Below are 11588 nucleotides of genomic sequence, written 5' to 3' on the forward strand. Positions count from 1 at the left end.
GTGTGTACATCCTTCTTTGTGGATATATATCATCATGATTGTCTTCTACTTAGAATATTCTACACACGAGAGAAGTTACATCTCTAATTAATATCCTCTTTTCTTTCACGATCATCATTGCATTTCCTTTTTCAGCTTTTGGTGGCTTCGTGAAAAGTTTTATTTTGAGTGCGTATCTTATTTTCCTACATCTTGATGCACTCTTTGGCCGTGAAGATTATTTTTCCTCATGCTTGTCTTGATGAGGGTTTTGCCATTTCAATGTGTATCTCTCCTCTTGACAAGGTTCTTACTTTCTATCTTCACAATGGGTTGTCACAAGCGTTGGTTCTTATTTTGTTTATTAGTAAGCTTGTGAACCCATTTTCTAGTATGTGTGTGTGGGAATGATATGTCTTGCACTTTGTATCTCATTTCATCAAGACTATGTTGATGAGTAATGCTCATCCTTATCTTAGTCTTCTCAAGTGCTTTTCCATGACTCACGCACATTACTTTGGTTGAGCCTATTATTAAGTTGCTTCTTTTACATGTTGCTCAACCATTTGTTTTGTGCAATTGATATGTTTATTGTCTCATCTATCTTCTTGCACTCGTTGTGTGTTTTTATTAATTTTGGGGGAGCAACGATTCTATTTTGTGCACCTGTATCAAATACAAAAATCAAGTATTTGTGCACAAATCATGGGGAGCTTCTCTAGTTTTTGATAAAACACTCTGTTGCCTTTATCATAATATCTTCTATTCATGTGGTTCGAAGGACCATATGATTGTTTGTTCCATCAGGCATATTTTGATTGCTTGCCTCTATTTTTGTATGTATTTGTGGCATATGATCCTTTTATTTGCAATCTTTGGGTCCTCAATATAGTTTGTTTCCCTCCAACTACTTATCATTGTATTTGTGTATTTCTCTGCACTCATTTGCTGGGAAGTACACACCTTTTGGAGGACCACCTACTATATTGACTTTCTACACTTTTTGTCCATTTTGGCAATCGATGCCAATGGGGGAGAAGTTTAGAGAGTTTACTTTGGATATGTTTAGAGGGTTTTTCTTTTATTGCGTAAGCATTTACGTCTTCATGCATGTATTATTACCTTGTATGTGTGCGCTTGGTTATCCTTATTTCCTTATATAAACTCTCTTGAAGTGGTTGTCTTCAATTACCAAAATGGGGGAGATTGTTAGAGCATATATCTCCATATGTGGTTTTGGTAATTGATGACAATTCCTATGGACTAATGGTTTCCTTAAGTTATATTTATAGGATTTGTCCATAGGCACTTCTTGAAGTCCATCTGTTGGGTTCAAGGAGTTTATATGATGACCAAGATGGTATTCTAGGTATTATCCAAAGAATGGTCATAGAGACACTAGGTTGATCAAGATCTTAGACAAAGAGTAAATCAAGATGATCAACACACAAAGCGTATAAGATGTACCGAGAGGAATCAAGTGATCCCATGGTATGGTAAGCATTGTCCATTACGTGTTTGTGTACTAAACCATGGTCTTTGTGAGAGTCCTATGTGGGGGTTAGGTGTGCTTCCATGGGCTTGCGTCAAAAGGAAGATCTCATACAACCCATGAAGGAGGACGTCAAGTGGCGATCGTCATCAAGATTGTGGTGTGCAAGTTCAAGTGGATCAGCACGAATATATCATTGAAACTATTGTTAATGATCATGTGTTGATAATGGCAAGCTCATGTACTAACAAGGACAAGATCAAGATAAGCATTCCTGAGCACTACATGCTTGATTCTTGTGGATGTTCACATCGTGGACAAATGAAGATGAATACATAAGCTAGGCTTTCCACATTGTGTATGGGAGGGCTACTTGAAGACTTCACTCAACTTGAAACAAGAAGGAACAACAACATCAAGCTCAAGTGAAAGGGCTAACTCAAAGGTATCAGTTCCTTTGACGTTAGTTGTGCGGAGTGATGATCATCGAATAAAAGTATACACTCAAGTATGGATCATCAGTGCCCCTTTTATGATTCTTGAGTCTTTAGGGATCCCGCACTATTAAGAGGGGATCACAGGTTTTGCGATAAACTTCCTCAAACTACATCTCCACTGTTCTGCTATTATCTGAAAACAGAACCAGTGCCTCGGACATCCGGCTTCCTCCGGGCGTCCGAGGGCCAGACGACCGACTGCTTCGGAAATCCGGAATCCTATACCAGAGAAATCAGAGCCATATAACTCGGACTTCCGGCTCCCTCCGGACGTCCGAGGCCCGGATATCTGACCAGCTTTGGAATTCCGGAACTATGCACCAGAGAAACTTGAGCCATATAACTCGGACTTCTGGCTCCCTCCGGACGTCCGAGGGCCGGTCAAGGGTCGGACGACCGACCAGCTTTGGAAATCCGGAGCCCTGCACCGCAAGAACATGAGCTCAATAACTCGGATTTCCGGCTCCCTCCAGACGTCCGAGGGCCGGACGTCCGTCCCCTTTCGGAAATCCGGAACCTCCCACCAGAAGAAGTTGAGTCGAATAACTCGGATTTCCGGCCTTCTCCGAACGTCCGGTCGCTGTTCAATTCACAATATTTTCAGTGATATCTACATGCCTCGAACGACCGACCCCTGTCGGACGTCCGACCCCTCGCGAATGCCAGGACTTCCGGAAACTGTCAGACGTCCGGACCCTGTGTGACTTAAAGTGTCCCCAACAGCTGTTTTTCTCTCCCCACTATAAATACCCCCTCCCACTTCGTGAGAGGGGAGCCCAACACAGCCTTATCCTCATAAGAACGCACTTCTACCTCACACACATTTGGTCACACCAAATCTTAGATCCCAAGAGCATTTGTGAGCCCCTTTGAGAGTTGTTCCAATCAAAAGATAGATCGTCTCCCTCTCCTCCTCTCAACCCAAGCTATTTGAGATTTGAGCAAGTTTTGAGCATTCCCCGTGATCTTGTTACTCTTCGAGGTTGGAGACTCCTAGGCGGTAGGAGTCTTCGGAGAGGAATCAATCAGTGTGATTACCCCCCGGAAAAGTTTGTGAGGGTTTGGAAGCCACCTCAAAGGCTTACCACTAGTGGTTGAGAAACGCCTTCGTGGTGTTATCTCAAAGGGAGAATAGGGTGAGACTTCGTGGCGTTGGTGTGCCTTCGTGGTAACATCCACCTGTCTAACGGTGACTAGCTTCCCTCCAAGGAAGTGAACATCGGGATACATCTTCGTCTCAGTGACCTTGGTTATCCTTAACCCTAACTCCTTACTTGTTGTTTATTTATGTTACTTGAGCATACATACATTGCATATTGTTTGTGCTCATTATATTGTGTTGGCTATTTCTTGTACAAGATTAATCATTCAAGCATACCCTCTATATACACACGTTCACACTTGCAGCTTTTGATATATCGTGTGATATAGTGTGATCTAGTATCTTGTGTCCTTCACCTACTTGTCGTATGATATAGCTCAAGTAAGTTTGTGTAACTTACTTGTGCTTGTTAGTAACTGTATTGTGTCCATCTTGGTAAATCGTGTTGTTGATACACGTTGCAGTGCCTAGTGCATTTAGGATTTGTGCTTTACAAGTACCCTCTTAGTTTATTTCCGCATTAGGTTCAAGCCAAATCCGAAGAAGTTTTTAAATAGCCTATTCACCCCCCCTCTAGGCGTCATCGAGGTATTTTCACTCGTGCAGCTCAAGGTCTCCTCCCAAAGCTTCTAGGTCTTATTTTGGACCCAAAAAAATCAGCGAAAAGATTCGTGGCAAGTGGACTTCATTTGGTACTGAAAACCTAAAAACAAATACACAGAAAACAGCAACTCGCACTAGGCATTGGGTTAATAGGTTAGTGCTCAAAAATAATATAAATTGGTATGACCCAAAAATTATCTTAAGATTATTATATAACAACATGGAATAATAAAAAATTATAGATACGTTGGGGAAGTATCAAGCATCCCCAAGCTTAATTACTACTCATCCTTGAGTACGTAAATGGTAAAAACAGAATTTTTGATGTGACATGTTATCCAATATGTAATATTTTGCATGTTTGCTCATTTAGAAATGATGAATTAACAAACATCAACACGGTAATAATTATAAGCACAATGAGTAAAATCATCAATCTTTCAAAGTATACTATCCTAAAAGAATGTTTACCCCCATCAATCTCATTGTATGGCAAGGCATGCCTCTGTGTTCACCACATTAATACAAGTTTCAAGCACTACGATGCTCAAGTAAGTCAATTGGATCATACTTTATCAAAGTGAATCAACTTTTTATTCTTCACTCAATACAACATGAGCATGGACATAGCATATGGTGGAATAAAATATGGTGGTAGATATCAAAGGGGTAAAAGTGGATAAGACAGTCTCACATCAACTAGGAATACCAACGGGCTATGGAGATGCCCATCGGTAGATGTTACTGCAAGGAGTTGGGATTGCCATGCAAATGATGCATTAGAGATATAAGTGTCACTACTGGAATTTATAATTTTGCCGTCTACCATGGATGACGGCAAAGGGGGGAACCACAGACGGCAAAGGCTTTCCCGTCGGTCAGCAGACGGCAAAAAAAATCCGGACGAAGTTCTTTGCCGTCTGCTTTTTTAAAGCGGACGGCAAAGAATCTTTGCCATGAGGGGGCAGACGGCAAATTAAATGGGACGACATATACACCAACGGTCCCGTTAAGTGTTAATGGTAGGCCTCCTCTCTTTTTCGTCTGCCCTCCGCCCTTTGCCATGAGGTGGCTGACGGCATAGGGGGGAACTAAGCCCCTCTCTCTCCCCTCTTTGCCGTCTTCCCTCCGCCCTTTGCCATGATGTGGCTGACGACAAAAGGGGAACTAAGCCCCTCTCTCTCCCCTCTTTGTCGTCTGCCCTCCCCCCTTTGCCATGTGGGGCCAGACGGCAAAGGGGGGAACCAACCCCTCTCTCTCCCCTCTTTGCCGTCTGCCCTCCCCCCTTTGCCATATGGGGGCAGACGGCAAAGGGGGGAACGAGCCCCTCTCTCTCCCCTCTTTGCCGTCTTCCCTCCCCCCTTTTCCATGTGGGGGCAGACGGCAAAGGGGGGAACCATCCCCTCTCTCTCCCCTCTTTGTCGTCTGCCCTCCCCCTTTGCCATGTGGGGGCAGCTGGCAAAGGGGGGAACCAGCCCCTTTTTATTTTATTTCTTATTATATCCAGCAATTTTCACAATAATCAGGATATATATATATATATATATTTGACAAAAATAAATTTGTTTCCATACTCATAACCATATTAAAAATAACTTTCATCCATAGTACATACATATTATGCAAGTTACATCCGTACCAAACCATATATTAGACCAGTTTCATCCACATGCATACAAAGTTTCATATATATCCATATACTACAATAGTTTCAATACAAGCTTCCGTGAAGCCATGGTACAAGAAGTCATCTTCAAGCATTCCATCAATATAATCCAAGCTTCCCGTGAAGTGAATGTAATCTGCAAAATGACAAATAAGAAAGTTAGAAGAATAATACTAGATGAAGAAGTATATATAGGTTATTTCGGAGAGAACTTAGCTAAGTATAGGCCATTTAATAGCTAAGTTAGGTGGAATAGGTCATCTTGGAGCTACATAGCCTTATTATGTCATTTAGGAGAGAACTTATCTAAGTATAGGACATTCTAGAGCTAACTTGGATAAAATATGTCATTTTGTAGCCAACTATGATTATTAATCCATTTTGACCTTATTATGCCATTTTGGAGCTAAATCAGTCATTTGAATGAGCTAACCAAGGTTCTTATGATGTGTTTACCTAACTATGCTAATTATGTCATTTTGGAGGATAATTAGCTAAGTATGTCTTTGTTGGGGAAAATAACCTATGTAGAAGAAGAAAGAGAAGAAGCAAGAAGAGAATAAGCAAGAAGAGAAGAATAAGGAGAAGAAAAAGAAGAAGAAGAAGAAGAAGAATGAGGAGGAGAAGGAGGAGGAGAAGCAGAAGGAAGAGGGAAGAAGAAGAAAAGAAGAAGGAGAAGAAGAAGGAGAAGAAGGAGGAAAAGAACGAGAAGGAGCTTCTCTCCTCCTTCTCCTTCTCCTTCTTCTTCTTCTCTTCTTCTTATCTTCTTCTTCTTCTTCCTTCTTTCAATTTTCCCTCTTTTTTCTCCTCTTGTCCCCTTCTTCAGGCTAAATTAGCTGAGAATGCCTTTTTGGAGCTAATTATGGCATTTCGAGGATAATTAGCTAAGTATAGGTCATGTTTTATTAAATAGACCATTTTGGAGCTAAGTAAGCTAATTATGTCATTTAGGTGGAAGCCTAGCTAACTATAGGTCATTTCGGAGCTACTTGGGTAAAATATGTCATTCCGGAGCAAACTATCCTTATTAAGCCATTTTCGATCTAGCTAAGCTAATTATAGGCCATTTAATACCTAAGTTAGGGGGAATATGTCATCTTGGAGCTAAGTAAGCCTTATTATGTCATTTAGGAGAGAACTTAGCTAACTATAGGTCATTTTTTATTAAATAGGTCATTTTGGAGCTAACTAAGCTAATTATGTCATTTAGGTGGAAACCTAGCTAACTATAGGTCGTTTCGGAGCTCACTTGGGTTAAATATGTCATTTTGGAGCTAACTATGCTTATTAAGCCATATTGGAGCTAAATTGGCTAATTATATCATTTAGGTGGAAGCCAAGCTAAGTATATAATATTCATGAGCTAACCAAGGTTCTTATGCCATTTTGAGCTTATTATTTCATTTTTAGCTAAATTGGTCATTTTAATGAGCTAACCAAGGTTCTTATGATGTTTTCACCTAACTAAGCTAATTATGTCATTTTGTAGGATTATTAGCCAATTTAGTCTTTGTTGGATGAGTCTAAGCTACGTAGAAGAAGAGAAAGAGAAGAAGCAAGAAGAGAAGAAGAAGTAAAAGAAGAAGGAGGAGGACAAGGAGGAGGAGGAAAAGGAGAAGGAAGAGGAGAAGAAGAAGAACAGAAGAAGGAGAAGGAGAATGAGGAAGAAGAAGGAGGAGGAGAAGGAGAGGGAAGAGGAGAAGAAGAAGAAAAGAAGAAGCAGAAGGAGAAGGAGGAAGAAGAAGGAGATCTTCTCCTCCTTCTTCTCCTTCTTGTCCTTCTTCTTCTCTTCTTCTTCTTCTTCTCTTCTTCTTCTTCTTCCTTCTTTTCATTTTTCCTCTTTCTTCTCCTCTTATCCCCTTCTTCGGGCTAAATTAGCTAAGAATGCCTTTTTGGAGCTAATTATGTCATTTCAAGAATAATTAGCTAAGTATAGGTCATGTTTTATTCAATAGACCATTTTGGAGCTAACTAAGCAAATTATGTCATTTAGGTGGAAGCCTAGCTAACAATAGGTCATTCCGGAGCTAACTTGGGTAAAATGTGTCATTCCGGAGCAAACTATGCTTATTGAGCCATTTTGGATCTAGCTAAGCTAATTATAGGCCATTTAATACCTACATTACGGGGAATAGGTCATCTTGGAGCTAAGTTAGCCTTATTATGTCATTTAAGAGAGAACTTAGCTAACTATAGGTCATTTATTATTAAATAGGTCATTTTGGAGCTAACTAAGCTAATTATGTCATTTAGGTGGAAGCCTAGGTAACTATATGTCGTTTCGGAGCTAACTTGGGTTAAATATGTCATTTTGGAGGATAATTAGCTAAGAATGCCTTTTTGGAGCAAATTATGTCATTTCGAGGATAATTAGCTAAGTATAGGTCATGTTTTAATAAATAGACCATTTTGGAGCTAACTAAGCTAATTATGTCATTTAGGTGGAAGACTAGCTAACTATAGGTCATTTCAGAGCTAACTTGGGTAAAATAGGTCATTCCGGAGCAAACTATGCTTATTAAGCCATTTTGGATCTAGCTAAGTTAATTATAGGTCATTTAATACCTAAGTTAGGGGGAATAGGTCATCTTGGAGCTAAGTTAGCCTTATTATATCATTTCGAGGATAATTAAGTAAGTATATGTCATTTTGGAGCTAATTATGTCATTTCTTGGATAATTAGCTAACTATAGGTCATTTTTTATTAAATAGACCATTTTGGAGTTAACTAAGCTAATTATGTCATTTAGGTGGAAGCCTAGCTAACTATAGGTCATTTCGGAGCAAACTATGCTTATTGAGCCATTTTGGATCTAGTGCTAAGCTAATTATAGGCCATTTAATACCTAAGTTAGGGGGAATAGGTCATCTTGGAGCTAAGTTAGCCTTATTATGTCATTTAGGAGAGAACTTAGCTAACTATAGGTCATTTATTATTAAATAGGTCATTTTGGAGCTAACTAAGCTAATTATGTCATTTAGGTGGAAGCCTAGCTAACTATATGTTGTTTCGGAGCTAACTTGGATTAAATATGTCATTTTGGAGGATAATTAGCTAAGAATGCCTTTTTGGAGCTAATTATGTCATTTCAAGCATAATTAGCTAAGTATAGGTCATGTTTTCTTAAATAGACCATTTTGGAGCTAACTAAGCTAATTATGTCATTTAGGTGGAAGCCTAGCTAACTATAGGTCGTTTCGGAGCTAACTTGGGTAAAATAGGTCATTCCGGAGCAAACTATGCTTATTAAGCCATTTTGGATCTAGCTAAGCTAGTTATATGCCATTTAATACCTATGTTAGGGGGAATAGGTCATCTTGGACCTAAGTTAGCCTTATTATGTCATTTCGAGGATAATTAGCTAAGTATATGTCATTTTGGAGCTAATTATGTCATTTTGGGGATAATTAGCTAAGTATAGGTCATGTTTTATTAAATAGACCATTTTGGAGCTAACTAAGCTAATTATGTCATTTGGGTGGAAGCCTAGCTAACTATAGGTCATTTCGGAGCTAACTTGGGTAAAATAGGTCATTCCGGAGCAAACTATGCTTATTAAGCCATTTTGGATCTAGCTAAGCTAATTATAGGCCATTTAATACCTAAGTTAGGGGGAATAGGTCATCTTGGAGCTAAGTTAGCCTTATTATGTCATTTAGGAGAGAACTTAGCTAACTATAGGTCATTTATTATTAAATAGGTCATTTTGGAGCTAACTAAGCTAATTATGTCACTTAGGTGGAAGCCTAGCTAACCATATGTCGTTTCGGAGCTAACTTGGGTTAAATATGTCATTTTGGAGGATAATTAGCTAAGGATGCCTTTTTGGAGCTAATTATGTCATCTTGAGGTTAATTAGCTAAGTATAGGTCATGTTTTATTAAATATACCATTTTGGAGCTAACTAAGCTAATTATGTCATTTAGGTGGAAGCCTAGCTAACTATAGGTCATTTCGGAGCTAACTTGGGTAAAATAGGTCATTCCAGAGCAAACTATGCTTATTAAGACATTATTAAAACACTAGAAGAGAATTAGCTAAGTATATTTCTTTTTTTTAAAACACTAGAAATAACATACCATTATCGTCATCACGGCGGTGAAGCACGGTCGCTCTGGCTTGTTTCACGTGGAGAAGGCTACCCTGGAGAAGGCTCCACTGTAGAAGGGTCGTGCGATGCGTTTCGGGAGATATTCTGCACCAAACACCGTTTGCAATGTGTCGTTAGCATGAGGACACTCTTAAGATCACTGCACTGAAATGAAACTCATCGTCCCCGCCATGTTAATGACTGGCATCGCCGGAGGGACTTGGCCCGTCTTCTCGCACATAGACTGTACATTTGGTTTCGACAAGTCAAACTTTTTAGTTATTAATGAAACGGACATTAAAATGCAAGATTTGAAATAATATGAAGAAACTTACCACGAAGAGCGCGTATATGGCCCTGTTAGACGCATCATTCCGTGCCCTCTCCGCCTCCACCAATGCAGTCGTCCTCTCCTCCAGCTCCCTCATCTCCTTATCCTTCTCCGCCATAACCGTCTGCATTGCCTCTCTCTCTTTCAGAATAGCAGCCTGCAACACAACTCATTGTTAGCATTGTAATCATATTGGTTCCAACGCACAACATAATGCGGAAATATAGTTGAGTCCATTAAACTAACCTCGATGGCGAGCTCGACTGGCCGTGGACGAGGTGTTATCTCCGGACAAGAGCTCGTTTGGCATGCCTTTATCTGCCGGAGAGTTCTAGGACAACGTATAAGGCCGTCTCCAATGGTGATCGAGCCATGGGGCCTCCCGTTGCCAGCTATCATCACCAGCTCTAGATCAATAGGCCCCTCGCTTGGGTTAAAGTCCTCCCCTTTCCTCGCCTTCCCGTGATCTCTGTACTTCACGAGCTTGTGGTGGGAGGAGATGTTGGTGAAGTTTTCTGGATGCTCAAGGTCAGACTCAGATAATGCCTTGACCTTCTTGTACGAGGCAGTATGGGCCATCGCATACATGTCATACATCTGTGGCACCTCCGTCTTATTGTGACCCGCCTAAAAGAGAGAGAGAGAGAGGAAAATTGTATTAGTAAAGGGCTCAAGATAGCATTAAGAATGAATTGCATGAGGCATGAAGCAAACCACATACCCAATTCTCGCCAAAATGGATTAAGTTGACGCTCCCTTGATGGTGTGGCACACCAACCATTTTGCCACGCCTCTGCTTGGCGTTGTTGTGGCTGGCCTCCCATGTTTTGGAGCACCACTCATCCACCAAGGCCTCCCAACAATCCATCTTATCCACACACCATCTCGGGGGGCACCTAAGTTAATAAAGAGAAATTTGAGCGCGTAAGAACCAAATCAAGGAAACTAACTACAAAGCCTTAATAATATATAATTACCTTCATGTAATGCTCCTTCTCCATCTTAGAATCACGGCACCTCGCCTTGTCCTTCCTAATATGCCGCATGGCATAGTAGTCTCGAACAGCCTGCACCCGAGCCTCACGCCGAAAGTTTTGAAGTAGGCGGCGACTTTCTGTTTCGATAACCTTTGCCGTGTCCTCCTCGTATCCCTCCTCACACCTATAGTAGGTCTGCAAACGAGACAACACCGATTAGTACAATAACTAGTTATGGTTGATTTATAATTGTGTGAAGGAGAAATTACCAGAACTGTCGGATCACCATGTGGGCCCTCGTGTGGCACAAAACACCATCGATCTCCACCTCCGGCGGAGCCGGGGCACCCAAGTAGTGCTCCCAGGTCATTCCTACCTCTCGCTCCCGACCGAGCAACGTAACAAACCATAGGAAGTTTTTACGGCAAAGCACACCAAGGACGCTGTTGGGCTTGCGGACACCCTTGGCAACAATCCAACCCCTACAGGATGACAAATTAAAGCCAAAACATTAGATATTTGAGAAAACGTGAAGGCAAAAGGTTAAATAAGAGTAAATTAACTTACTTGTCCCCATTTGGCCTAATCGACTACCTCTGCTCGGGGGTCGCCGGCACGAGCGGGAGCCCCGAACTACCACGCCGGTAGACGGTAGCCCCCTTGATTTCAGCTATGCTTCCCTTCCAACGGCGCTAGAAATACTTTTGCTATCTCAAAAAGGTCTCCAGCAACGGCGCCAGAAATATGCTTGTCGACGGCACCAGGAATCCTTCAGCTGCGGCTAAGCCTTAAGGGACTTCCTAGGCAAGTATGCAAAGGATTTCCCCCATGGCCTTGGAGCCTTGAGTTG

This window comes from Hordeum vulgare, chromosome 6H, assembly GCF_904849725.1.
Source record: "Hordeum vulgare subsp. vulgare chromosome 6H, MorexV3_pseudomolecules_assembly, whole genome shotgun sequence".
NCBI lineage: Eukaryota > Viridiplantae > Streptophyta > Magnoliopsida > Poales > Poaceae > Hordeum > Hordeum vulgare.